General features: G+C 42.0%; 1 protein-coding gene and 1 long non-coding RNA gene across 2 annotated transcripts in view; one reads left to right on the plus strand and one right to left on the minus strand.

Moving 5' to 3' along the window:
• Positions 1–10,143, plus strand: part of LOC111261362 (uncharacterized) — a 13,125-nt gene extending 2,982 nt beyond the window's left edge. The window contains exon 2 of the long non-coding RNA XR_002680918.2: positions 9,278–10,143. This is a non-coding gene — a long non-coding RNA (uncharacterized LOC111261362). The remainder of the gene's footprint in view (positions 1–9,277) is intronic.
• The window catches only part of LOC111261361 (uncharacterized), a 53,375-nt gene that overhangs the window by 17,083 nt on the left and 9,780 nt on the right, over positions 1–26,512 (minus strand). The gene's annotated exons all lie outside the window — the stretch shown is intronic.

Raw genomic sequence — 26,512 nt, forward strand, 5'->3', positions numbered from 1 at the left:
AGTGGGAAGCGACTAATTCGGAAAAATCTGTTGATTCGCTACATGTTTTTCCCTCATCAACACCGTATTGACTGTGTAGGAATATATATATATATATATATATATATACTGGATGATGGACTTAGCAAAAAAAAAATATGCACTAGCCGTAAGAATCTAATCTTATTCGTCGTCAAAATTAAAACGATTAAACAATAAATAAAATTTTTGTTTTTTTAAGTGATAACTTTGCAGTTAGTTAGATAATAGGTAAGTCGCGTCTACCGATAATTTCTACTGGTTCTCTTATAGCTACTAAAGCTACTAGCAGTAGGGATAATACGATAATTGTTATCTGTGTGGTTGCACATATGAAGTACACATGTCGTAATTATAAAGACAAGCAGTTATTTTTTTTTTTTTTTTTGTTTGTAAACGTACATACAATGAACACCCGGATTTTTTTAGCATATTCATAAACATTTAATTGTTCTCTTGTCATATTTTCGAGTATCTGCATTGCTCAGTCTTACGGCATATCGTTGTTTCATTTATTATTTCGTTATAGATGCTAACAAGATTTGGCTGCCGAAAAACACCGAAACATATCAGTTCGACGGTCTGTTATTTAGTAATAAACAAATTACATTTTCATTAATTAAACACCGCTGTATTTCGACGCCTGTGTAGATTTGCGGGATGATTCAGCTTCAAAGACTCGTGTGAAAATCAGGCCGTAGGAGCTTGTGCAACAAAGCCTCCTAAACAACAGAACGCCAGTTGTCTGGATTGTATTTTCTGAATAGGTCTATTCAACAGGTCAAAGGCCACATTGAAGAAGAAGAAAGCACGCCACTCATGAAGGAAGAGCTTAACGTACGACGAGGCCGACACGTTCGGGTTCCCATATTTTGACAAACGATGTTTATTCCACTATTATTTTCAATACTTAATGACCGACTCTTTCCTTTTCCACAGTTTCTAACTGGCTAAAATAGAAATAAGAGATTTATCTATCTCTTCTATCTAGAGAAATATCTATTTTTGAAATGATTTTTCTCTTCGGTCGATTTTGCTCTTCCGATTGAAATTAACGTTACTGGCTACTAGCGTAATCCTTGCCTCGCTACGACATCCAACTTCCGCGTCAAAGGACATCTATATGAATAACGTCGTAACTTTGAAAGGAATTTGTTTTCCTTTCAATTATCGTACGCCTTTTTCGAAACAATCCAGTTACGCTTGTATCTGGAAAGATGGCGGCAAACGACAAAAAATTACTGGAAATCTTTTTTGTTTTGTTTGAAAAGCCCCGACTCTGGTCTATATAGCCAATCATAGAAACAGTTTTGACTAATTTCGTTTTCAATTTCCCACCGCTCCGAGGTAGCTGATCATCCGTGCTGATCTGAAATTCCCTCTTCTCAACGATTATTCATTTAGAATGTAGTGGCAAAAAGTGGTAACAGCGAAGGTAAGGCCTGAGAGGCAATCATATTGATTTACGAAGCAATATCACTTTTGCGAAGGTCGCTGAACCTGTCTCCAGCTTGGCTGAACATGGGGATGTTAATGTGACGACATTCTCGGGATAGGAGTACGTAAATTTATCTGATTTTAGAAATAACCGTGGAGTTTTTAAAAGCCCCATTAAGCGGTGTTTTCAAAAAACGCCTAGTTACTGTAAGATAAATGCGCACTGATCTATTATCCTATTGTATAATACCTGTTCCGTGGAAAAAATCAACGAAGCAGTATGATTTAAGTCAACCATATTTATGGCTAACCAGTCGGGAATATGCTTGCGAACTGATAGAAGAAGACATTTTGTTGCTGTTTTCAATAGCCGTTCGTAACAAGTCATCTACAGCTCAAATACTATTGGATTCTAGAGACATTGACCAATGTCTAATAGACGCGTTCAATAGAAAATCTAATAGAAATAGATCTAAAATAGGAACTCGTGGTGAAAACTCTATTCATCGTGTCAAATTCTCTTTTGAGTCGTATTTGAGTGCGTTTTGTGTGAATTTCTAATAGGTACCAATTGAAAAAACCTAAATAACTAATCTTTGTGGGAGAAAAATCCCCAATTCGTCTTTAGATTAAAAAAAAAAACAAAAGAAGTGAAATATGTGTGAGTATTTATTCCAGAAAAGTCCTTGATTCTCTGTGAAGTGCCAGCAACAAAGTCAACGTATCAGACGAACTATATAAAATCATCACGAGACGTTTATTAGATCATGATTTGGCTTTATACGAGCAACTATCTAGTGCAACAAAAAAAAAAAAAACTTCTTTAGGCTTTATGGACGTCCCGGAGACAAAGTAAATGCACGATCGAAATATATATGTATATATATATATATATATAAGAAACACGTGTAGCTATTTGTTATGAGAACGAATGATAAGAACCCTAAGCCTTGATGACTTCCTGGGAACAGAATCAATAGGTTAGCCAACTCCATTTATTAAAAGTCGACCGGATTTACGCAGGTCGCTTCGAGGTCAGTCGTCTACTGATCCTATTCGCCCGCTAATCAGGAGCAGTCGGCCAGCCGACACCGAAAAAGTCCCCTAACCACGATGCAGAAATGTATCAATATAATGAACGAGATGAATCTAAAGTTGCCTGCCGAACGTATAATAATAGGTTAGAAAAAGTTTATGGGTGCGTGATACATCTCACGATTGCCTTACGTGAGGTTGGCCGCCATATCAATGGATTGAACTGGTTGAACTAACAGCAACACAGGCGGAAGACAAAGCTCGCAGGTACCTCTGTCTATCACTGTCAACTATGATCTGTACGTAACTGCAATATCCGAGACTACGCAATTACGTGTAGTTATGGCCGAAGCGATCACTGTAGTGGTAACAACAAAAGCATTAGTAGAGTAAACAGGGTCGGTAGGCTGACATGCAAATAAGTAAGGTGCTTGCGATGAATCGAGCGTGTGTCGATCATGGCAACGATCACCTGTTTAAAAAATTATTATCTGTACAAAATTTACTGATCCAATTGCAGCCCTAATGGTTTGTTAGTCAAAGCCAACAGGGTTCGCGTAGGGCTTCCAGTAACAGTAACAACAACAAATCATCAATAATGATACGCTCGACAGAAGCATCAGGAATGGCCTATACGAGATAATATAAATCACGACAGACGCTTGCAACGCGTACAAAAACTGTTCTAAAGCAAAGCAACGCAGCTCGTGTATTTGTCAACAAAACGAAGACCCATAGATCGAGGCTTTTGGTTATCCTCCAAACGAATTATTATTAGTTGGCAGTGTTACTAAAAATGGCTGCAGTTTAGGTTGACTGGACATCGGAAAACAACGACAACAATAACAGCAGTCCTAGTAGGGCGGCAGCGGGGGTGGCAACAAGACCAGGCTCGGTGGCAAAGATGCCAACACTTACCAAAGTATCGAGTGCATGTTTGTAACTATTTTTGGTTTCTTCTATCTGGCCGTTTTGTTCTTTGTTCCGTGCGCACCATTACATATACAAACACTCACATACCGCAGCTACGATCGAATACGATCAGCATCTATCGATTGTCCTTTAATCTGTGTGACTTATCTTGTTTTTCTCTCTTCGTTGTTCCTCGTGGCATCGCCGCTGTTGTAGCCCGGAGCTAGTGAACGTGGCCCGACGCGAGCACAATCATGCAAAATAGATTTCTCTAAACTGGCCGTTGCTGCTGCTGTCGCTGTTGATGCTGCGGTTCAGCGGAGCGTCCCCGTGAGGACTTCCGGCCTCAGTGGTTAGCGTCGGCGGTCGGCAACGAACGAGCGGTCATCGAATGAACGAATACTGGACCAAGGAAGTACCAAAGGCGCTCGGCAAATATCGGCGGCGTCGACGGCGACGACGTTGGACGATGGTCAAATGGTCAGTCATTTGCTTTGCGCTCTGACGGACAGAGACATACAGACGGGCACCAAACTTTCGTTTTCTTTCGCCCGCGGTAACGGCTGAAGCAGAACTGTTTCATTGGCGAAATGAAATATGTGTGCGTAGGGGGCTCTTCTCTCGCTTGCTTATTGTTCGCATCGTTTTTTTTTTCCACTAAAGCCGTTACTGCTGAAGCTCATGATCGGCAACTTGTCAGCCGAGGGAAACTGAAACGCCTTCAAGAAAGAGTCGTCAATTATTACGACGCATCAAGTAGTTATAGCAGAGGTACTTGGGTGAACGCGCGAATTAACGGTAGAGTTGGACAGCCAAGATGAAGTGTTATGGACACGAAAACATATCAGCAGAAGTAACGATAAATTCTGCATCTAATTGAAAAGAACGAACGTGACTTTATTCGTGACGTTTTCTGCAGCTGAATCTCTCTTAGTTCATTTCACTTATGCTTATACATAACTCATATGGAACATTGAACATTTACCGATTGATTAGAACGCCGGCAGTGACTACCTGGGTGCGTGAAAGGTTTTGAGACTAACCGGTGCTTTTGGTAGGTGGTTAGGGAAAGTCGTCGATTGTGAGAGATACGATCTGCTAATGAGATGAATTCGATTACATGACTATGGAAAACGCCAAAAATAGCTCTAATCAGCCTGCTGCAGTTGAGCTAAGCAAGTGCGTATCGTTTATATAGAAGTCCTTAAAACCAGCGGGCAATATAGCCATAGTAACGGTTTAGAAGGTGTTACTGATTCCCAACGTTATTTTGCCAAACACCCATCTAAATTTAAATTTAAAATATAATTGAAAATTCTCTCCTAGAGAGTTCACTTTCTATAGTCAGAAAAAAAAAAAGAAACTATTTTCTAACAACTACCGTAATGGAGTCGTGATCATCTGCGCTGTAAACAGAAAAATCAGTTTGCGTTTTTTCTAACGACATGTCTGATAGAGCACTTCGGTTTCGTCAGACCTCTTTTTGCGAGTGGCAGGTACTTACAATAATCTGCATTTTGACAAGCGAGTGCAACTTCGAACGACTAAGGTAGCTTCGAGCGGGCAGATTTTCGGTCAAACTAAATTGCTGAGATAAAACGCCAGGAAAACACGCACTGGAATGGAAATATTAGTTGACAACCAGCCAGTGTCATCGTAAAATTTTAGAAGCTTCTCACGCTTTGTGATAGAACCCATTTCGAACAGAATAACCAAGTGAAGGAAAGGCAGCATCAAAGCGGTAAACGATTGTTGCAAAGGGAGTGTAACGCTCAAAAATTAAGGTGACCAGATTTTTTCAGATTAAAAACTCACAGTTAGGTCCTACTGTTTGTCCACCCATTGAAAAACGGAAAGCTGCCACGAAAGCGGCGAATTGACCACTGATTTTTCGGTGTCGCAACTATATATAGAATAACGACCTCGTAAAAGGTATCCGCGGCGATGGGCATTAAATGTTCCTACTCCACCCTGTCTCCCATCTGGGGCGGACTGATGCGGCAGCCGCAGTAGTACAATACGTTATCTAAAATAAAAAATAAGCTGTAGCCACGATCGCAAAGCAGGTGTAAAGGTAAATGATACCTTCTTACAATGTTATCTTGCCTCCGATGATATGTCGTTCTGCCCTGAGTTGCTCTAAGGGCTCTTTTCACCTGTTGCATCCTCCGAACGTCAATTCGATCTACTCTGTTTAAGCTAGGTCACAACGCTTAACGTTGTGCACGCTTAACGACATAGCTTAATAGACAAATCATTATAAACATGTTACGTGAAAGTTGGCGTAGGTCACGAACTGTTCGCAGACATAAGTTAGGCGTAAGCTTTGGTGCGGACAGCAGAGAAACTTAAACGATTTTCGAATCGTCGAAACTTATATTGTTTATTTATATAAAAATTAAATTGCGATGTATGCTAATGTAGTACATCTGGCAGTAGTTACTCAGCCACAAATATGGCTACAGGCCAAAAATGTGATCGAGCATCTCGTTCAGAATGGTAACGCGCGTCCGTTCATGTAGGAGACTGCTTCGAAGATTTGATCATCTTCGATTGACTACAAATGTGAGAAATACACTTTTATTAATGGGTGTCCCTCTCGTCAAATACTCTACATACTGTAAGATACAATGCAACCTCATCGGTCACATATGAGCTGTTTACGGTCCATTCTGTTTAGCTGGAGGCACCTGTAGCATAGTATGTGTCGTATAGGCGGCTATGGATAGTTCACATTGACTGCCATTCCAAAAACGTATAGTGTCTATTATCTACAAAAAATTTTACTTTATCCGCATAATATTATATTCGATATACATAATCTTTATTGCTAGCAAAGTTCCAGAACCTATCAGTTCGTTTGTGCTTGTTGTTGTCCCAAAGTTTGTCCCATCAGTGTTTAATCCCTAACAGAAAACCATTGTTAGGCTGTAATGGAGTACGGAGGACATGTAAGGATGGCTGTAATTAACTGCGAATACAAACGCCGCAACTCCACTTCTTACCACTGTGTTGGCTAGCCGACCCTATACTATCAATAACAATACACACAATGGCGAATTTACTTCGCCTATTTAGCTCTAGGGGGTTGATCGAGTAAAGGCCGAACGTTTATATTACGCTGCACTCGGCCGCCAACACCGAGCCGAAAAAACTCCGTTTTCCAAAGGATGTGACCATTTAAGCTGTACGTCCGTATCCCGCTAAATTACTACCCCTATAAGATGTTCAGCAACTAGGTAGGTGCGTACAAGGGAACGGATTTGGCCACTAGTACCAAGGATACGTGAGGTGGTCCGGATTCGAATCCAAGCAGGCGTTTCCTGCAAGCCACTTTTTTGACCGGGATGATGTCCTAAACAAAATATATATGGAAATTAAGTAACAAAACACGTGCGTCGTCCTGATCGTTTCGTTCCATTTGGTGGCGAACGGATACCACTTGCATTGTTATTAAGATGAAAATCAATAACATTGCTTCCATTAATAATGAATCTGCTAGGAAGTCCATTAGCACGTCGGGGAAAGCCTTGCCACTTCCCGCTGGGTCGCAATTGTTACCTAAATGGATAAGCTTACAGCGGGTAGCTTAATTAAACAAAACAAAAAGTTCATGCTTCCAATAGCTTTTAACAAATGTTCCACAAATGCTTAACGGAATAAAGCAAGTACAGCCCTCCGGAGCTAACTGAAGATAATAAGCACACTACGTTACATTCACAGATCGGATGGGGGTATCGATTTCCGACGAGCCCATAATGCTGTTACACCTTTGATAGCTATTGCTACTGCTATCCAGACGCAAGATGGCCAGAACGGACGTCCGGGCATATGTGTCAGTTTTAGTGCTTTGCTACTGCAAATATATACAGAGCATTACGTATATTAAAACGGGGAAAATCGTTCACAATCAAAACGATTAAATTAGCAAGCGTCTCCACAGCTTTGCGTTAGACGCAGGAAACTATACGCGTCTCGTAATACTAGAATGGTAAGCTCTTTGAAATGGGCTTTGAGCGGGTGGAGATTTACATAAGTTCAATTATAAATTACATGTGTAAGTTAATCACAGTACGAGACAAGTGCATTTGATAAGCTCTAGACATGGCTGTACCAATTGGTCGGATAAGGCAGAGTGGCTGTCTTATGGCATCAATTATTTCCCCAGAATAACCAGACTGTTATATATTTCACGCAGATGAAAGATACAATATTAAAGCATTTGCTGCATAATAGTCGTAATTTAACATCCTATTATATTTAGCGAGCATAATTTTTTCGGCCAATATTCACAGATTACACGACGTAATTACTAAATTCCTCCATTTTCTTGGGCGGGAATATCGCCATCCGTTTGAAAAGCGCCGAACATCGTCACCCCAACCCATGCGGCGTCGCCAAAAAAAACCACCTTCTTTCCATTGTGCGGTACCGGTCGGCGACGAAAAGGCCATTGTCGTCAATAGCAATATCGATAGCGTCAACTACTGTATAACGGTAGGATGATTCGCCAAAAGAGGAAAGATATCGTAACGGATATGCCTATATGACTGGATAGACTTGAGCCACTTCTTTCTGTCGGAATTTTTGACCGAAGTCAGTTAAGAGACCATATCTGCTGAGAGTATTTCGGCTGACCAAAAACGTTCGCGACCCTAATGATAATTAAATTAGTGGTTCATTCTAGCGTCGTCTGGTAAAAGGACGAACTGTGTGGATGACGCACGTAGCGCCAAGATATAGTTGGCCAAGAAGGACTAAAACGTTTAATTTCGAACGTCAACTATTTGTCTGTATGCGTAACATACCGCAAACTTGTGATAATCTGCTCCATGGAGAACATGCCACAATGTTATACATATGTTACACAAGCGAAGCTTAAATAAAGTGGAGCAGAATCCAGGTACTGGACCGGATAACTGCATAGATGAGATTTTTCTTCCTGGACGCGGTATGGTAGATGGCTGAACGATTCTCTTCGAGTGTCCTTATGGGTAAATTGTATACCATTAGCTAATTGAGTCAGTGCTACACGCTTAGGCGTTGATCACGTTTGCACGCAGGCCGTGCATAGACTGGCTGTGACTTTATTGCGGATAGTAAGAACGGACCTAGCACAATAGGCCCAGAAGCAAAATGCAACCCTTTTCTTTGTGCTAGATGTAAGGTTGACTTGATTTCAGTACAATCTTATAATAGTTAGTTAGTTAGTTAGTAGCGAATTAGATTACAAACAAGTCCAACGCTCGACCAGATCTACTTTGATGCTATTATTGACCAAACTTATCGTGTTCTTTATTTTGTTCATCTTAAGAAATCTCGTTTTGTGAAATGGGCTTGATTTAGGTACTGAGTAGCCGGATAACAATGTATTTACTCTAGTTACCTCAGATGCAGAATCATAAAGGTAAATACATCTATTTCAATTTAATTGGCTGATTCTCTAGAAAAAAACACCGACGGAAATACTCGAGCTATTTGGACCCCGAAATACGTAAATAAATACCTTTACTCTAGGCATTTGAGACGAACATTTGTTGGCTTGTCGCTGTGACACTTTTTTCAAATAACAAAATATAGAACTGGCCTGATAACTGGAAATTTCCGAGATTAAACTTACCGCTAATTTTTCTTTTTTCGTTTATACAATATTTTTGTAAAAATGATTTTCATATGGCTTGAACGGTCGATGCATATATTCTAACTAGACGAATATAGCTTTAACTAAAAAAAAAAAAATATATATATATATATATATGTGTGTGTGTGTGTGTGTGTGTGTATGTATAAATTTGAATTATTTCGCAACATTTCCAAGCTTTCAAATGGTATCAATGCTTGCGTGCAACTAAAAAACATTGCCCTCTTTCAGTAGCCATTTGACGGATTTATCAACGACTGCGAACAGACAACCTCGGTAGATCTACCACAATGGTACACGAACACATCGATCAGCCCAGAAATGAATAGCTTTGTTTGTAAGGAGTAAATCTTGCAAATACCGTTTTGAGCCGTCGACACCCTCGAACAGCTCTAACAACAACGATCCTTATCATCGCTGCTGACAAACTACTACATCAACTTCGAGGTGTGACAAGCAATGACCTTCTCAAAGTCGTCAGCTGAAACTATTGTCTATATCCATTCGTGAATCGATCGAAAAAAGAATGTTCGACGCCACAGACAGCGCGTGTCCTAGTAGCTAGAGCAAAAAAAAAAAAAAAAGCCTGATAAATCAATACACCTAAATGAACGGCCACGGACGGTTTCGTCTTTTTTTTTATTGCCTTCAGCCGCATGGATGAGCCTGTACCACCGCTCAGTAAGAACACAAACTTTCCCTTTGGCACATCGAACAGAAAAAGGGATTTATTGTTTAAACCGATAAGCACACTGTTATTAAGATAAGAGGGAGAAAAAAAAAAAACAAACAAAAGACATTGGAATGAATGAACGATTCTCTTTTCTATGTATAGTTAACTCGTGAATCGATTAAGTGGAGCTGACTATCAGGGAATCCATTTCCATAAATGTGTATTTTTTTTCATTGACATTAACAAACAATTGGGTGCAATATGTGAGACTTTATCAGGAAGTGTGCTTTCATGTTTGCTCGTATCAAAAGGTCTATCTGTTTTTATTCAATTTACACAACGCTTATCGCCGCTTGATAATGAGATATTAGCTAGATCGTGTTGCGTATGTCTCGATTATAAAAACACATGTCGCGATCTATTCAAACTATCAGAATCGTCTATGAAAAACTCGTGTCACACTTTCATTGCGTCATACATCTTCCTTTGTAAGGGACACACAGGAACACAAGGTGTGGCCCACCATCAATCGGATTGAAAATGTCAGTAAAACACTCGCCGAACAACACGAAGCAAGTGACAACAGGACCCCTTAAGTCACGGACGGCGGAGCCGTGACATATCGACAGGTTGGCTTGGAGAAAATGTCTTTCGTTTGAGAAGCTTAGATTATTTAGAAATATCATTAATTGGTGTCCAGCAGCTCTACTATGAAGCTCTACGCCGTTTATTTCTCTACGGTTGTCTTTCGTTTAGCCTTCACGTGCACGCATTATATTCCCCCTCTTAAATTCTACAAAGTCTATTATAGTAACTTCTTTCAATAGAATCATTCTAGTGTTATTTGGAAGTCGCTGTACCCCTGCTGTGGCCATTTATTTTCCATAAATACATACAACAACGCATGAACTCAACTACGACCTTACATTTGACCCATTTATACCTAGACGTCTGGGCTGCAGGTTTTATCTAAGATATAGCCAATATAGAGGGGGTGTAAAGTAGACTCTGCTATGGCTTGTTCGCGTGTATAAGCTTTCTTACAGCTAGAAGCTCGTTGAAATTTGCTTTTTTGTCTGCGCTGCATCCGCCGCCATTATTACTGCCATCCAGGGTTCAAAATTCTTAGCCTGGGCCTCAATTCCTCCCACCGCCACCCTCCTATTCTCTCGAGAGTTTTGCGCTTTGCGAGCCTATCTTACATTCATCGGACAGATTTCGAGGTAGATTGCGTTTGGGATAAGTCTACACTTACATATGCAACAGATGCAATGAAAACGGCCTTAAGGCCAATCTACTTAGATGCGTTCTCCTCTGCCTACAAGATTTGTTCGAATAGATACGACGACGCGGTAGCAATGTGCACGCCCTTGGCTCGTGTTCAGTCAGCAGCGACCCCGATTGCTGGGTATCTCTAGCTACAAGCGTATCGTAGCGAATAACTATAACAGTATGTATTATTTACATAGAATGAAGCTGAGCTAAGTTTTGCCCCGCAACCCCTAACGCTGTTCTTTTTTCAAACGCATTTCTTTCGCTAGTTATTGCAGACACACTGTTCAGCTGCGCTCGCCAGCAGTTTATTGCATTCTAATCTGTACGTAGATAGGTGATTACTTGATTTGTATGTACAAATCCACAATTGTATTCTGCCGCTGGCCGATAGAATTTTCTTTTTCTCGAAGTTGGACGTGCCATGCGAACGAATAAGCTAAAGTAATGTAATACATATAATGTACGGCAGCTTTGTGCTGTCTCTTTCGGCCGCTGATATTGTTGTTTGATAATATACAGCTTCTATAATAATTAACTGCTAATGTTGGCTCAATGACGTTCGCGAAATAGAACCCGTTTATGATTCACACAATTTGTCTGAATCGGCGCAGTTTAATTGTTTTTTTGTTCAGTGTTTTCTTTGTGAACTTATCTGATTTAAGTTTATTTGCTTATTTAACGTAACTTGTGCAATCACGTCCTGAGACCGTTCTCACAAAAGCGTCAAAACAAAAACTGATTGCGCCCTATAGGATAAGACCCAAGTTATTTAATCGTTGTTCTAAAGTCGAGTCTTCTGTCAACGATGGCCATAGTTGATGGCACGTCCATCGCTCTACAACGGCCACTTTGTTGGTTATTGTTCAACCAACTGCCTGAAGCTACGAATAAAGAAAGCTTTTTCTGACTTCGACCGCATAATGAGGTTAATTTTGCCATCAGACTCCTTCCTGCCCGACGCTTTCGACATTTATGGCCAATATTTAATGGCAATATTTAATTATTATCGGATCGTTTAGTTTTATGGAACTACTAAAACGTCGTGAACAATGTAATCTAATTCTATCCGATACCGATTCGTGTCTCCACCGCTCAGTGAACGGGATTTAATTATATATGACCTTTACTACTGGAATTTGGCCGGTTTAGCCCTTTTTAGATTGACACCTTAACATCTGTATTCCCCGAGCGGCTTAAGACGTTGCAGTTAGTTGCGATGTCACGAAAGCTCGTTCCATATCACAAAAATTCAATTTAGGTTAGAGCATTTTTAAATCTATATGTTATTATAATTTGTTTATTTTCAATTCTGTAGGCTATCCCTGTTCTGTGAATAAGTCCTCGGAATCACCCGTTTAAGATAGCATGAAGGACTGTCCCCTCTAATGGGGCGGCTCTGAGTTTTTTCTCAATAGACCCATCACGCAAAGGGTAACACTTTCCGTATGTTCATGATCAGTACGGCTACGCACATCGATAGGTGCGCGTCAACTGCCCAGACTATGCCAACCCAAATGTCAACCCAAACCTAGCATTTCGCCGTCCGCTTGCTGTTGTCGTTACTATATATCGTTAGTGTTTCTATAAAATGTAAAAAAGGTCACTGCTCTCTGCCGCTAACAAATCGCACCCACTACAACCATTATAAATGAAGTTATTATTATCTTTATTTTTATAACAGCTGCTGCCACGGGGCATTGTAAGACCATGATCTTCGAGATCAGTCGAGATTACGCCCTATTGTTACGGCCGCGGCAAATTAATCAGAATCCATTGATGATATCCATTGCATTAACTATAGTTTCTTTTTATGAATGCACCCCCCAGTGCATCACAGCTAACTTCTACAACAACCATGTGGGCATTAGTCGATGCAGCCACTGTATCAACAATAGTCTTAACATTAGCAGTAGTGATGGCGGCAATGACGCTGAGGCTTTTACGCCATTGGCACGGAAAGCAAACTGTCTGCAGTGCGAAGTGTGACAGACAGAAATACGCACCGGTACTTCGGCAAACAGCCACTTAGTCTTCCCTGTTTTTCATCGTCAAAATTATTGCGGTGGTCTGACAGAATCAGGCTAGGGTTGCCAAGAGAGATTCGCTTGGTCAAGAACCCATACGGTGACTCGTTTTTTTTTTTGTTGGTGCTGTCTCATTGTTGGCACAGGGGGCCCGGGGACCATGAACGATGGCCAACGGTCGCCGGTGATGATCGGTGACGGAGAATCGTTAGTGACTCAAATCCAACGATCAGTGATGAGCGTACAAGAAACTCACGCGATCTTACCGTGGGAATTTACTGCGGTCGGCGTTGTCGATGGTGACCAAAGTAACGACTGTCCAATATAGCCTGATCACTCGAATGGTGCCAGTGCATAGATCCATTTAGCTAAATGGGACCGAACAGTTGATCTGCGATTTAAATGATGAATTTGATTTGTGTACAGCGAAAATGGTGGACGAATTTAACTCACGGCTTGTCGCTTAGCTCACATTGGTCTCATTGTAAAATGTTTATACTACTGCCGGCGCTAACGTCAACACCTATACGTCCCGACAAACTCATCGAGAGCTGCCCTATTTTCATCAGTTTAATAAACAAAATGAACTTAATGTATATGAAATGTTCATACATACAATTTTACGTATATTCAAGTACATCGTCGCGCCTCAGATAGGCACTGCTAACAATTTTAAATGGAAAAACTTATGTTTGCAGGCTTTGGCTGATAATAGCCCACTGTCGAACACGATGTATATTGAATATCTTGCTACGATCGTGGCCAAGACCCATTGGCTTTACACCCGTACAATAACTTTAATAGATTTCGAAAATTCAGAACCCCGCTAATCAGGGACGCATGGGGTATCAGGCAATACATTCGTCAACTTGATCCCCATCTTTAAACTGCAGGTCGTATCACTACTCAATCATGTCGTCAAGGTAAGTTAACTAAATCCAAAATGTTCAGTGCTCTTATTTTCTTTTATTAACAAAACATAATATGGTTTTTGGATTCAATGTCTATCCTATCGAATGCAGCTATCTACATTCAGAAGATGTTGGCGGATTTGGACAGAATCTGCCAACCGCATACAATGAACCGATTATGGATAAGCCATGAAAAAAGGCCCTGTTCTGTTGGTTATTCCGTTATTTACTCGTATCGAAACGTGGCTCTACTCATGAAAACCGTTCGAAGCCTTTCTCGTAGAACTGCTGTCAATCATGGCGGCAAATGCTCTGTGTATTTGTGTACATACTCTGGGCATAACTATTATCTGAGGGTATTATCCGGCCGGCTACGCAACGATAACGCACCCCATTTGCAGGACAGCTACGAAAGGTTTTCGTCGTCGTTTAGTAGGTGAAATCGTCTATTTATACCGGACCTGTATTTAATCGGCCGTTAACCATAAGCAAAAAATGGGCTAAAATCTCACTGAATTTATTTGCGAAGAGCGAGGTACGAGTGAAGATCGCTCTTCTTTTGACCAAGGAGTGATCCACAAGCCCGTAATTGATTATCTCACGATATTTATCATGCTGTTTTGTCCCCATTCCATAATAAGACATTTAAACATTTTTTTTTCAATACGTGTGACAGCTGATTTTGTCTTTCATGCTTTTCATCAATTGCTACCTCATTATTTACTATTCGTATTTTTCCGACTTTGCTTTTGATATAACGGGCATTAAAAGCACGAATTCGCAAATGGCTACCCATAAACAAGCAGCACAATCTATTAAACGCCTTTTGCACTATACAACGCTGGGCTGTAAGGGGATGGGACCTGAAGTGGCCATGGATACGGGAATTGACAATGCTTAAAGCCATCGCTGTTTCGCACTAAGAACTTCAGGTGTGCAGATTTCTTCTACGTCTCTCCTGCGCCGCGAAGACGACGGTGATAATGATAATAACGATACTCTTCTACGAACATTTCTATTTGTCGTTTCCGAAGGACTCCAAGGAACAGCTAGTGAAGAACAGTTGTCTGACAAGAAATAATGGTGATTCAGGCAAAGCTTGTTATACTTCACGCGGTCCTATAGACAAGCAGGTGGTGGCCGAAAAGCCCACAGGCAATGTCAGTCGATGTTGATAAGAGTTTAGACGTAAGAGAATTTACCGCGTTCAAAAATTAAAAGAAAAACAAGAAAAAAGCCACTCTGTCCCCGCGCATTGTTGACGCCGTTCTGCATGAGGGGCTCGGCATCCTTCTGGGGATGATCCGAGGCATCGCAGTAGCTGACCGTCACGACCGTACAATGCATGCGCAAAAATTAGATTGAGGGGGAAGATGGAACGCATCAGTAGTCTGCGCTTGAAAACACCATGCGAACGTTAACAGTAAATACACTGACTGCAGCTGCGCTATAGTTAAACTTCCCGGTGCAAGCATAACTACTGTCAGGCTGGAGGCAGATATGAGAATTTAACGTAAAGTTATACATTTTTAGTGTCTGTTCAACAAGCAATCTCCAAGGCTTTTTTCTCCCTATAGCGAGCCAACGTACGCCTTTGTACCGCTCTTTTGACTCATGTAATTCTTTTAACTTCGGATCTACACATGGTCTGATCTGATATGACATCAACCGAGCTGCTAAGTCTGGGCCGAAAGATTTCAATCTCGCTTGCCGATCTAAACACACCGTAGAATATAGCACTTCCTGTAAGTTCAGTGACTGGTCGTTCTGTTCACTTCGTCTTAGTTTACACGTTTGTCCGATCATGGCGGTTCTTCATTCAGAGAAACAAATTAAAACAGATAAGCTTCGGGACATCATATTGATTGAAATATAGAGCAAACATTTTTAGTTTGAACAGGTAGTGCAAGTGATAATTCAAAAATCATCTATGTATGAACAATATTCGGGCACTTGGAAAGAAAGGTGTTGTCAAAAATATATTCAGGTGTATAAAGGAAGCAGTTAGAACGAAACAGCTGCAGGATTATTGGTCAATTTTCTGAAATTGTTGCAAAAATTGTAAATATTTTTTTACGCATATATTTTCCCCATAGATAAATTTAATTTGGCTAAAGACATACGTCCGTTTTGCTAGTCGTTTATGTCTCTATGAAGCGAACACTCGTATTTACCGCAAGTACAGATAATGAGAACATTTTCTCACGGGTAACAAACAGAAATCGTTCGTTAGGGTCTCTATAAAAAAAAAGAACGAACACTTTGCAGCAACAAGTTATGTCAAGTAACCCGTTTAAAATCCGTGAGGTATCGCCGTAGGGGTAGTGGATGATAACAGAGTGCTCACCGAGACGTTTCGTGTGCAATTGACCTTTGAAAAAACTTAATTTAGTACAACAGATTTTAGCTGAGAGCAGGATGTAACTTGGAGACCATATGGTTGCCTGACATTTAAGAAGCCAACTTAAAATTAAATAAATCGATTAAGCGCATACATTCGCCAGAACGACCTTGCTCCTTTTTTTATTCGATACCACGGCTGTAAAAAAAAAGAGTCGATTTTGAGATCTTATGTTTAACTAAGAGATTAACCGGGCAGAGCTTCAGGTTAATTAATTATCGATGTTCGAAAAATGGGCATCATTGTCGATGCTGGCTGATCAACCCAATGGAATATAAAAAGCCGAAGAAAGCTTTCGTTGTTTTCCAACCGCCAATGCTCGTCTGATGTTAGATGATTTAAGGTGCCTGTGTCTAATGGGAGCTAAATTAGAAGTTTAATGTGTGTTGGCCGTCTACAGTCGAGCGTGTGCAGAAGTGAGATGAGATGTTAGCTCTAAAACGACTACTGGCCCCTTTCTATTTCATACGGACGTCTACTTCCGGGGCGTTGCGCTGCGCTCGTTGCCCATAATTGTCACCTTCTAAACGACAAAAGCAAAAGGCGCGTGCAGAAGACCATCGTCCCGAAGGCGCTGCTCGAGAGCTGAGATTAGCTGAACCCGTCGCAAGGCACCCGCCGAAGCGTGAGCAGTTAGCTGTTGGAAGCCATTGGAAAGAAATTCTTGGCTGCCGGTTAAATCGTGGCAACTTCTCAGCCCAAGCCCTTTGTTTGTATGCGGTTGGAAGTACTCGAAATAATCTATGTACACGTAGCTTCCATGCTGGCCATCGTTTATCAAAAATATTATACACTGGGTGCCTTCACATACGGCCACACGGTCTGAATCAACGTTCCCGGTAACTCTTTTTTGGCGACTCAGTAAAGGGTTTCTTGGGTAGTTGTTTTTGATGCCACTGTTGTATTTGGCAAACGCACATATTCGTTTGTTTTTATTATCCGATTGTTTCTGCAGATTAAATGAGTCGCGTTCAGGTCAACTCAGTTTAGATGCCAGCATCAGCGGGATCTAAGGGAGTGATGCAGTGATAACCTCCGTCGTTGAAACACCCGAAGCACATCATCGGCTATATGGACACGTGGTCGGTAAGACCCTGACTTCAAACATACACATTCGGGTGGACAAAAGACCCACCTAACTATCAGTAGTGGACTCATTAAGTGCTTTGGGTTTTGCCTAAGCAGAAATTGCCGTTAGGGCACATTACATAAGGTGGTCGCTCCTACCTCTCAGCACATCCAACACTACATCTATTTCTAGCGTTTAACACATACACCACATGTATACCGAAATAAGTAGGGTGACGCGTCATCATAAAAACACCGATGCCTAGTAAGGGCGCCAATGCGAAGCTCATCGCTATCAGTGTTCTCTGCCTGTTCCAGCGAATTTACCGAACAAGCTGCCGATGTAGCGAATGAAATACTGCCAATAGTGAGTCGCACAATAACAACAATAATGACAACGGCACTAACTAGTACTACAGCCCATATGATCATACAGACGCAAGTCAGCGCAAATGTCGTTGCTGCGACCGGCAATTACGATAATACAGCAACAGGAAAACGTGGCAGGGGCCAAGGAGAAAGTTTACAGGAGTAAAAGGAGGATCTGCTGACGTGTCAGCGCGATCGGGTTTGACAAAGTTACTCTGTCTTCCTGTGCGTCTCCTACTACGTCTGACTGTTCATGTGCTGCTTTTGCCGGCGTTCAGCGCTTGTCTGCTTATCTGTTTGGTCGTCCCAATAACGACGGTAGCCTGCTCGATGTTGTCCATTTCCCGACATTCGGTTACATAGACAGCAGTCTTAGCCACTGATATATACTATACTAAGCCCTTGATAGGCGATTTCAGTCTGAGCAGACCGGGCAACGGGTTGTCCATCGACATGTCAGCCAGTCGGCCGATTCTCGAACTGCACACCAAAGACGATATGCGGCACGACAGATAAAACAGTAGGGGAACAAGTGAAGTTTTCTTATTGTTATCGTTGTTGTAGCAGTGGCAACGCAGACTACCTATGCTTAGAGTAGTTTATTTACTGGCGAACACACGAGCCGTAGCGCTGCATTCATCGATGTATGTTCCACGATTACTCCAGTCTCGGTGGTTCTCTGCTGCCTCGTGCCATACCGTCAGTGTTTCGTTGACAAACGGAGAGAAGACCCACTCTAGCGGCGACGGTGATGGCAGTTACAACAGGAGAACGGCAGCAAACGGAGCGATGATAACAAAAAAAAACGATGACATCGACAGAAGAGCGTCGATACCGCGACGCTCATAGACAGTGGGGGCACGCATTGAAGCAGGCGGACGTAAGCACACGCAAACGCGCGGACAATTTTCGTTCAACGATTGGAATGGCGATTTCCAAGCTGCTAGCTATTTGGTCGACGTTTCGCAGTCTGAATGCCGGCCTTCGGCCGCGTACCAGTCCACTGGTTCGCTTGTCTATTAATGATGATAACAGCGCTACGAGTGTTGTTATACCAAGGAAGTTAATAAAAAGAGCCCTGCATGTATTTTTCTTGTTCCAACTTCGCTTTCCATTAGACGAATTATTTGTAAGACTCTGGCCATACACGAGGTGGTACCGAGCTTAATTTTACCTTACCTGCGCTGTACTATTTGAGCTATTGGACATCGCATTATAATTACACATTGACCTGATGTGGCAGTGATAGAAGATTTTCCGTTACAAAATGGCGACATTAAATGCGACACGCTTCAATCGGAGTTTTCTTTGGAGAAAAAATTAAGGAGTATGACGCAGACGAAGATGTAACTTGCTGATTCTCGTTCTGCTATTGCACCCTATTATATAGAAAAACCAATATACAATGAATAATTGCTCTTGTCCCAAATCTGTGTAGAAGGGTCTGTTTGAGGCCGCGTAAATCCAGTGGTAGTTTTATTAATCGGAACGATATATATTGCTGCTCGCGGGCTGAGGAGAACGTCCTCCTGAAAGAATGTGTCATACGAAAGATAATGCTTATACACAAATACGTCACATTTAACTGCTATAAACGAAGATTTTCGTCGATCATATATTACCGGTGCAGCAACAAGGCCAAGTAGCATACATAAATGAGCACCAACTCCGGTGTCCTCCTTTGACAAGCCAACAAATGTGACCGGGCTAGCGCAGACAATTTTACGCCTTTCACTACCTGGTCCTAGTATCGTGGCCCAGCGTTTCTATCACGTTTACTATCACAATTATTGCTGATATACCTCTATATGGGTCATAGGCGCAACTCACGCGCATATCTGTATACTTGTATTGTACTAGATAAAAGAACTGCATAATCACATTGAATCATCGGCTGGTGAACCGGCGTTCAGTCCCTGTTCGAAGAGCATTTGAGAACTACGTAGTCGCGATAGCAGTCCACATTTAGAGAGGCACAAAAACAGATGGACTCAGATACGCAGGCTTTTCGTTGAGTTTTTCGTAGCCGTAACATAGCGCGCTTGTAACGTCGCTGATCCTGCTTCTTAGAACATATAGATGATTGCGCCCTATCTCGCTTTTTTTTCGTGAAAACATAACAGAAACGTTTAAATAGATAAAAATATTTTAATCCTTGTCGCCGCTTGGTCAAAATCGATTGAGATCAAACGGGAAAAAAAAATGACGGACGGATGGACGGACGTCGGTCGCTGCATGCGTAATAGGAATCACTAATTTTCGTAGTCGAACGTCGACGTGGCGTTGCCGCGCGATGTGCAACGTTAAGGCAGTATTTGGTACGCGATTTTTCCGTTACGTTCTTCTATATCTGTGCTCGCAACATCGATCACGTACGACTTGTCGAAAAGTCAAGCATACAAAGCAATAAAACGCAGTCTTGTTTAAAAAATACTCAAATTTTATGGGTTCCGTACAATTGGATGGCGTGTATTCCGTAGAGGAAAGAAATTCCACTTATATTCGATGTAAAAGTCAATTATCGACAAGAAAATGAAAAACTAACAGATACAGTATCAATTGCAGTGGTCCTATTTGAGGTACAGTGTGAGTTTACGCGGACGCATTCTTGACTGAGCTTTATAACAGTGAACAATTTTAAGGGTTTTGACTCTGACGTGCCCATGTTTTATCTCAAACATCTTCGACACAAGCGTATTCTCGAAGTATTACGAACAGTATATTAGATATGAAGCAAAACGGCTGGAGCCAATGAGGAAGTACTGCATTATTTTTCAACATCTATTATTACCCTATCAGGTAATAGGCATGATGGCCCCTATTGGACTCTCATTCAAGAGTATAGCAGCCCTACCAATAATCGTCCTATATGCCTTTAGCGGATTGCCCAGATGAGAGGCCTTAGCAACAACGCTTGCTTTCGTGTTGAAAGCTGTTTTGTAGCAGCTGTTTGTCATACCATACCACTGCAGTGTGCTTTTTCCGCTTGTACTTATTCATCGTTGCCAAATTTAATTACAAGAAGGACAACATTATTACACAAGTGCTATTTCCTCATTTGCTTCATGTGATCTAATAGAACCGTTTAAGTCAAGTACAAGCGCTGTCGTTCATGTTGCCAACGGTAGTTCGGCGCCAAGGTTTCTAAAAACTGTATTCTATATATTCCATCATATTAACATATATATTTCTCTGAAAAGTGCGCCAGCGTGACACCGTGAATAGGCAGGCAGTAAATAGTTTTTTTTGCCTAAAATTCTTGCTGAAGTATCTCTCTACTGATTCTACTATTCGATAACCAACAGGCTTTATCCAGAAAGTTCCCCAACCCGATACTGGTTGATCTGGTTCCCATCTATTTATTGTCGACCCACTGTCTGTAAAAAGTACTTCTTCTGAGAACCACAGCCTATATTGTTTTCGTTCTGCCCTTGTAGATATATTCGTGTAAACGGTGGCCGTAAAGTGATGATTGATTTGTACGCATTAGTCTAAAGAGTTTCCAATAATTTACTATCGCCGCACTCGTTGTCCTGTCATAGTGTCAAACAGTTCCATACGATCATTTCACAAAAGCTTTGCTTGTAATCAGTTTTTGCTAGGTGGCTACGTAGTCTAGGTTCCAACATGGACATAGACACACTTCGTTTCGTACTTAGGGCCAGCCGTCCGATCCAATGGCTAACAAGAGTATCAGACATAAAAAAACGGAGGAAGCACTGGGGGCGACCAATTGACCACGGTGAGGTCGGTGCTCGATCATATGATTTATGAGATGCAATGCGAATCATCTTTAGCAATTGGACATCTGTTAAGGTGGATACCCAACGAACGGGCAGCATTAACAAAATCTAACGAAGTACCCACTGGAGCTACAGCCACACCAATAACAGCAACATTAACAAGGGCAAAGACATAGCAAGATTACGGAGAAGTCGACGTTTCAAGCAGCCGCGTTGGTCCTGGTGCTATCTCAAACGATCACGCCGGCACGAACGTAGCTTTGGGCTATGGTATCAACCTTGCCCTCATAACCGACAATGGCATCTATTCATTCACGTGCGATCGAAAAACGGTATTTTATACATCGGAAGTTCATCGGAACACATCGAAGGCGTGGAACTACTTCTTACCACCGCCACCTCCACCGCGTCTCGCTTACTGGCTCGTAAGCAAGAAGAAGAACGCATTGTGCCGACAGACCCGGACTGGTATCGCTTTAGGCTAAATGGCAAAGTGCACCAGAGGCGCTGTCACCATGGAACATTGTGTGCGATTACGTTTTCCCGGTCGTCGAGGCAGGAAGATGTTTCGATGTTGCTTTCTGTGAATCATTTTTTGGCCGCTGTAAAAGCCGGAGGGCGAATTTGCCGCTTTGTCACTTATAAATATTGATTACGGTATGCTGGGCGATTGTCTGTCTGAGCGTTTGCTTGGCGCGGCTATGTGTGCGTGTTTGTGATCCGTCCATCGGTTTTTCACCGAAGAAGCCACCAGAAATTACATCGCCGAATCTCTCGCGCGCCCATAGTAACATCCCCCCAATCGCGTCGGATCCCTTTCGCCCCACAGTTGCCAGCGTGCGAGTGTCGATTCCGTCAGCAAGATCAACTATATCCTAGTCAACGGTAATATTACAGTAGCTGCAAATAAAAAAAAAGGAAGAAAGAAAGCTTATCGCGGAAACCGATAAGTAACGATGCACGTATCTATACGGTATTCGAGCGCGAAATCCTGCAATATATGGTATCAGTTGACTAGTCCAAACTAGACGGGGGTGCCGTATGCTACTTTCACAAAGAACATCTCGTAGAAGTAGTAGTAGTAGCTGAAAGATGCACCTATCTGAGGGGAGCAGATGGCACTTGTTCATGTCAACCGAGACCTGTAACTAGGACCAGGATCAAGTTGCCTCGATCCAGTTAACCTAGCTTTTCCCGTTCCTGCTATATGTAAGTAGCCATTATAGCACTAACGCCAGCATTAAGAAACTGTAATTTGGCGTCCAGTAGCAGTCATAGATGCTGGACTTGTTGGATGCTACGAGACTTGTACCTACCCGTAGTGATACAAGGGTATAATATACACATGCTTACGCCATACACGTTAAGTACCACTGCGAAATGTATGTGTCACCGATGAGAAGCGGCTAAAATGACGACGGACGTCAGCAGTAGCAACGACCACAGCAGAAAACTAGCGGTTGAGTGTTTGTACTGCAACTATTCGTAAGCAGAGGAAGGGACGAACGCACGAGCGAGTCAGAGGAATCGAGTAAGTCGAAGAACGTCAAAAGCTGCGGAAGAACAGAATGAGAATGGAAAAATTAGGGGATCTGTTGCAGCTATGTTCTGCTATGGTAACCACGGCAGGGGTGTCTTCTATCGTTGTCTTGATATCGACCGCGCCCAAGCGAGCGGCGTGGTCGTCGTCGTGTTCGTCATAGGCCAACAGCAACAGAAGCAAAGTCACCGACTGTTTCAAACGCACAGGATCCGTTGACATCAAGGAGAACTAAGGAGTAGTTACGGCCGTTAACAGCAAAGCTGTGCTATTACTCGTGCAGAAAGCACGATATCGAATATTATACTGTCATTATCTTGATTGGTATTTAGTTACAGGCATGCCCGTAACTTAATCGGATGTTGCGATATTAGGCCCATACACGTTCCGTTATACGCCAAAAGACGATGGACGCGCTAGTAATCGTCATGGTGAGTGCAACGGTAAACGCAGCTTAAAACACTTTTCAAATTCAACAACGTTAACTGCGCAACCATAGCTATACAGCGGAGCGACGTGTCAAACCCGCATGCTATACTGCTTTCCGCGAGGCATCGTAGAGTTTAATGGCTTGGCCCTTCTGTATCAAGTCATCGAGTTTTCTACTCTCTATCCGATCCGAAGTAGTGATGTTTCGTGCCGATGTGATGCAATGAGGTAGAGAACGGTCTAAACAACAACAATTCCATTCTACGACATCGCCTGCGCTCAATTTATTACCAGCCGAGAACCAGATTCACGAACTATATCTACAACATCAACGAAAATAAAGATGAAGCGCGGAAATCATCGTTATCGCGAGAGACGTTAGCGCCAGCAACAGAGTCGAGGCTGATGGTATCGCCGAACGAGATCCGGCCGACCACTGATTGACTAGGTCATCTATGAGACCGGGATTTACCGTATAGGTTTCAATAGAGCTCTGCAGATATTGCTGGGAAGGTTAGGTAAGACTAGGCCACTAGGTGTACACTGTGGAGACTGATTACTCTGTCCATTTTTTTGTGCTTCCACCTAACCTTTAACATTGAGAAAAGTAATTAGGTAAATAACCTTGTTTGGTTTTTAACTGGTAAGATCACTATATGTCGAGGCGTTTTTCAGTGATTAAACCGGCTTATGCAGTTTCTTGTTCAGCCGTAGATAAGATTAGACGAAACTGTCTAACTAGCGTAAAACATAAAGCTATAGCTGTTCCTTTTGGTTTCTATACAATAAAAGTTTTGTATTTGTAAAAAAAAAAAAAACGTTTTTATAAGGGAAAGCGCAGTCAAGTCCCATTAGTTCGTTCAAGCAGCCAACCACATCTATGCAAGCATAAAGGGAAGCCTGTTTATTCCCATTTATTATAATTACCGTTGATTTTGTTCGAACAACAACAAAACCGATAAGAAGAATAGATGGGCCTGGATGAGCAGCACTATCGAGAGATGTAGCGCCTTCTTGGCCTTCTTGGTGCATCTTGGCCTTCTTCCTACTTCTTAGAAGTTGTCACTTGCATAAAATTTGCGACGATGGCCGGTCTACCGCAGTACTATCGATTATGGGTAGGAAGCGTAACTATGAGCCGAAAGGCGTATATGCGTGTGTGTCCTGACATATCAGGCTGTTGCGGGCTACGATACCACCGTTGCTTAATCAGCTACCGGCTCTCGTTTCTTTCTCACAGTTCTCTAGGTACAACTGTGAAGGTAATCTGATGAGAATGATCCCCGTAAATAGCAGTGGCGTATTGGCTTCCTAAAAACTCTTTAGTAGATAGTAATATCGCTAATGATAGCATCAAAAAACATATAGTATGATATGTAACCTTTTGTTTATGATTGAACCTAGAGTTGTACAGGATTTGATTGGACCTAACCTGAAATGGTGCATGCTGACTGACTTGTGATGATAAGCCAACCGCAATTACATCTAACCAATTGTTACGAAACATTTTGAGAATATTTGTTCCGCAAAAGTAGTTAATAAAATCTGTTGACTATATTCGTATCGCCAGCTACACTTCACGAGGAAAGAGAACCGCAGTAGTGTTCGAACGTTTGCTATACTCTATTGTGACGCGCTTAGTGAAGGCCTAACCCTTCAACGAGACGACGGAAATAACGACAACGCTCAGAGTACACTTACTTCTATCATCAATATCAGCATTTTTTTGCTTTTAGGTACGTCGCTTGCGCCGCAGCACGTACAAACCGGTAGTAGGCGTATGATCAACCTGACACAGTATCTCTACCCGTCAAATCGAACATGCCATAATAGTAGAAGCCTATTATTATCATCGTTTGTAAAGAGGAAGCAAAAACAGACGAAACCTAGCTAAAAGGCTGTGAAAGTCGAAGAAGGGCAAGAATGCGGAGGTGTGGAGGGCGAAAGAGTGCGCGATGAATTCAAATAGTTTACGGTCATAGTCGACGGATTGCCGCTGCTGTTCGTTTCGGGTGGTTGTCTTTAGTTGCTTGAACGACCCTATGAGCCATTTTAGCGGTCGAGGGGAGGGGGTATCGTTTGTTTGTTAGGGTAACTAGTTATGGAAATGCTTGTAAGACCGGTCTAATTATTTTCCCTTTTTCGCAACAAACCTATGTTCGCGCCCGCGTGTATTCAGCTCCACATGGTCTGGGCCTGTATTTAATGCCAGTGTTGTTTAGCAACCATTGCCATCAAGAGAAACATTCACCCAACGTTTAGCTGGTACGGTTGTGACGATCTACGGGTTTCGAAAGCTTAATTTCATATGCTATAGCGTGATTTAAATTTGAGATTTGCTTATTCCATATAAATGAAACACAGTTACGAACTGGTGGCAAATTGGAAGGAGTACGTTGAATAGAACGGACTTATTTCCTGTAGTGGTTAAAGGAAGTGCATAGCAGACGTATTAAAACAACCAATTCGGTTCTTGGGATAGTGAGCGGAGCTGTTTGGCGAACGTCAAAAGTATAACGTAAGCATACTTCATCGCGCCTTTGAGTCAGACGTTTACAAATCAACGGACCGATGAACTCCTAGCCATAACTAAACGAAGTGAGCCATCGTTTACTAAACCGACTTAGAAATGATCGTAGATTTGTTCGTCTGAAGGTTTGGAAACTCTGCGTTTCAGAATGCTCTGAGGGCATGCACGAAATGTCAAGGACAATTAGTAACACACTACGACTGTTTTGTGTTCGCGGCAGAATTTCTCCAGACAAACAGGTACTGTGGTTTTATTGGGAATAGAAAAGTGACCTATTTTCATTTCAAAAGGATCATCATGAAGCCAGACGATTTCAAGGGTCAAAACCTGCGTAAACTCGTAACGCACACGGCGTTGTTATTGAATAAATTAGATAGGACAACGAGGCACTTTAATACTCATATTAGTGCGGCCGGGTCAGCGTTATTTGCGAATATTTATTTACGTCTTCAGCTGATCGAAGTGTAGCACAAGACTCGTTTTGGTGTGAACTTGCAGAAATGCTC

This window comes from Varroa jacobsoni, unplaced genomic scaffold, assembly GCF_002532875.2.
Source record: "Varroa jacobsoni isolate VJ856 unplaced genomic scaffold, vjacob_1.0 scaffold_550, whole genome shotgun sequence".
NCBI lineage: Eukaryota > Metazoa > Arthropoda > Arachnida > Mesostigmata > Varroidae > Varroa > Varroa jacobsoni.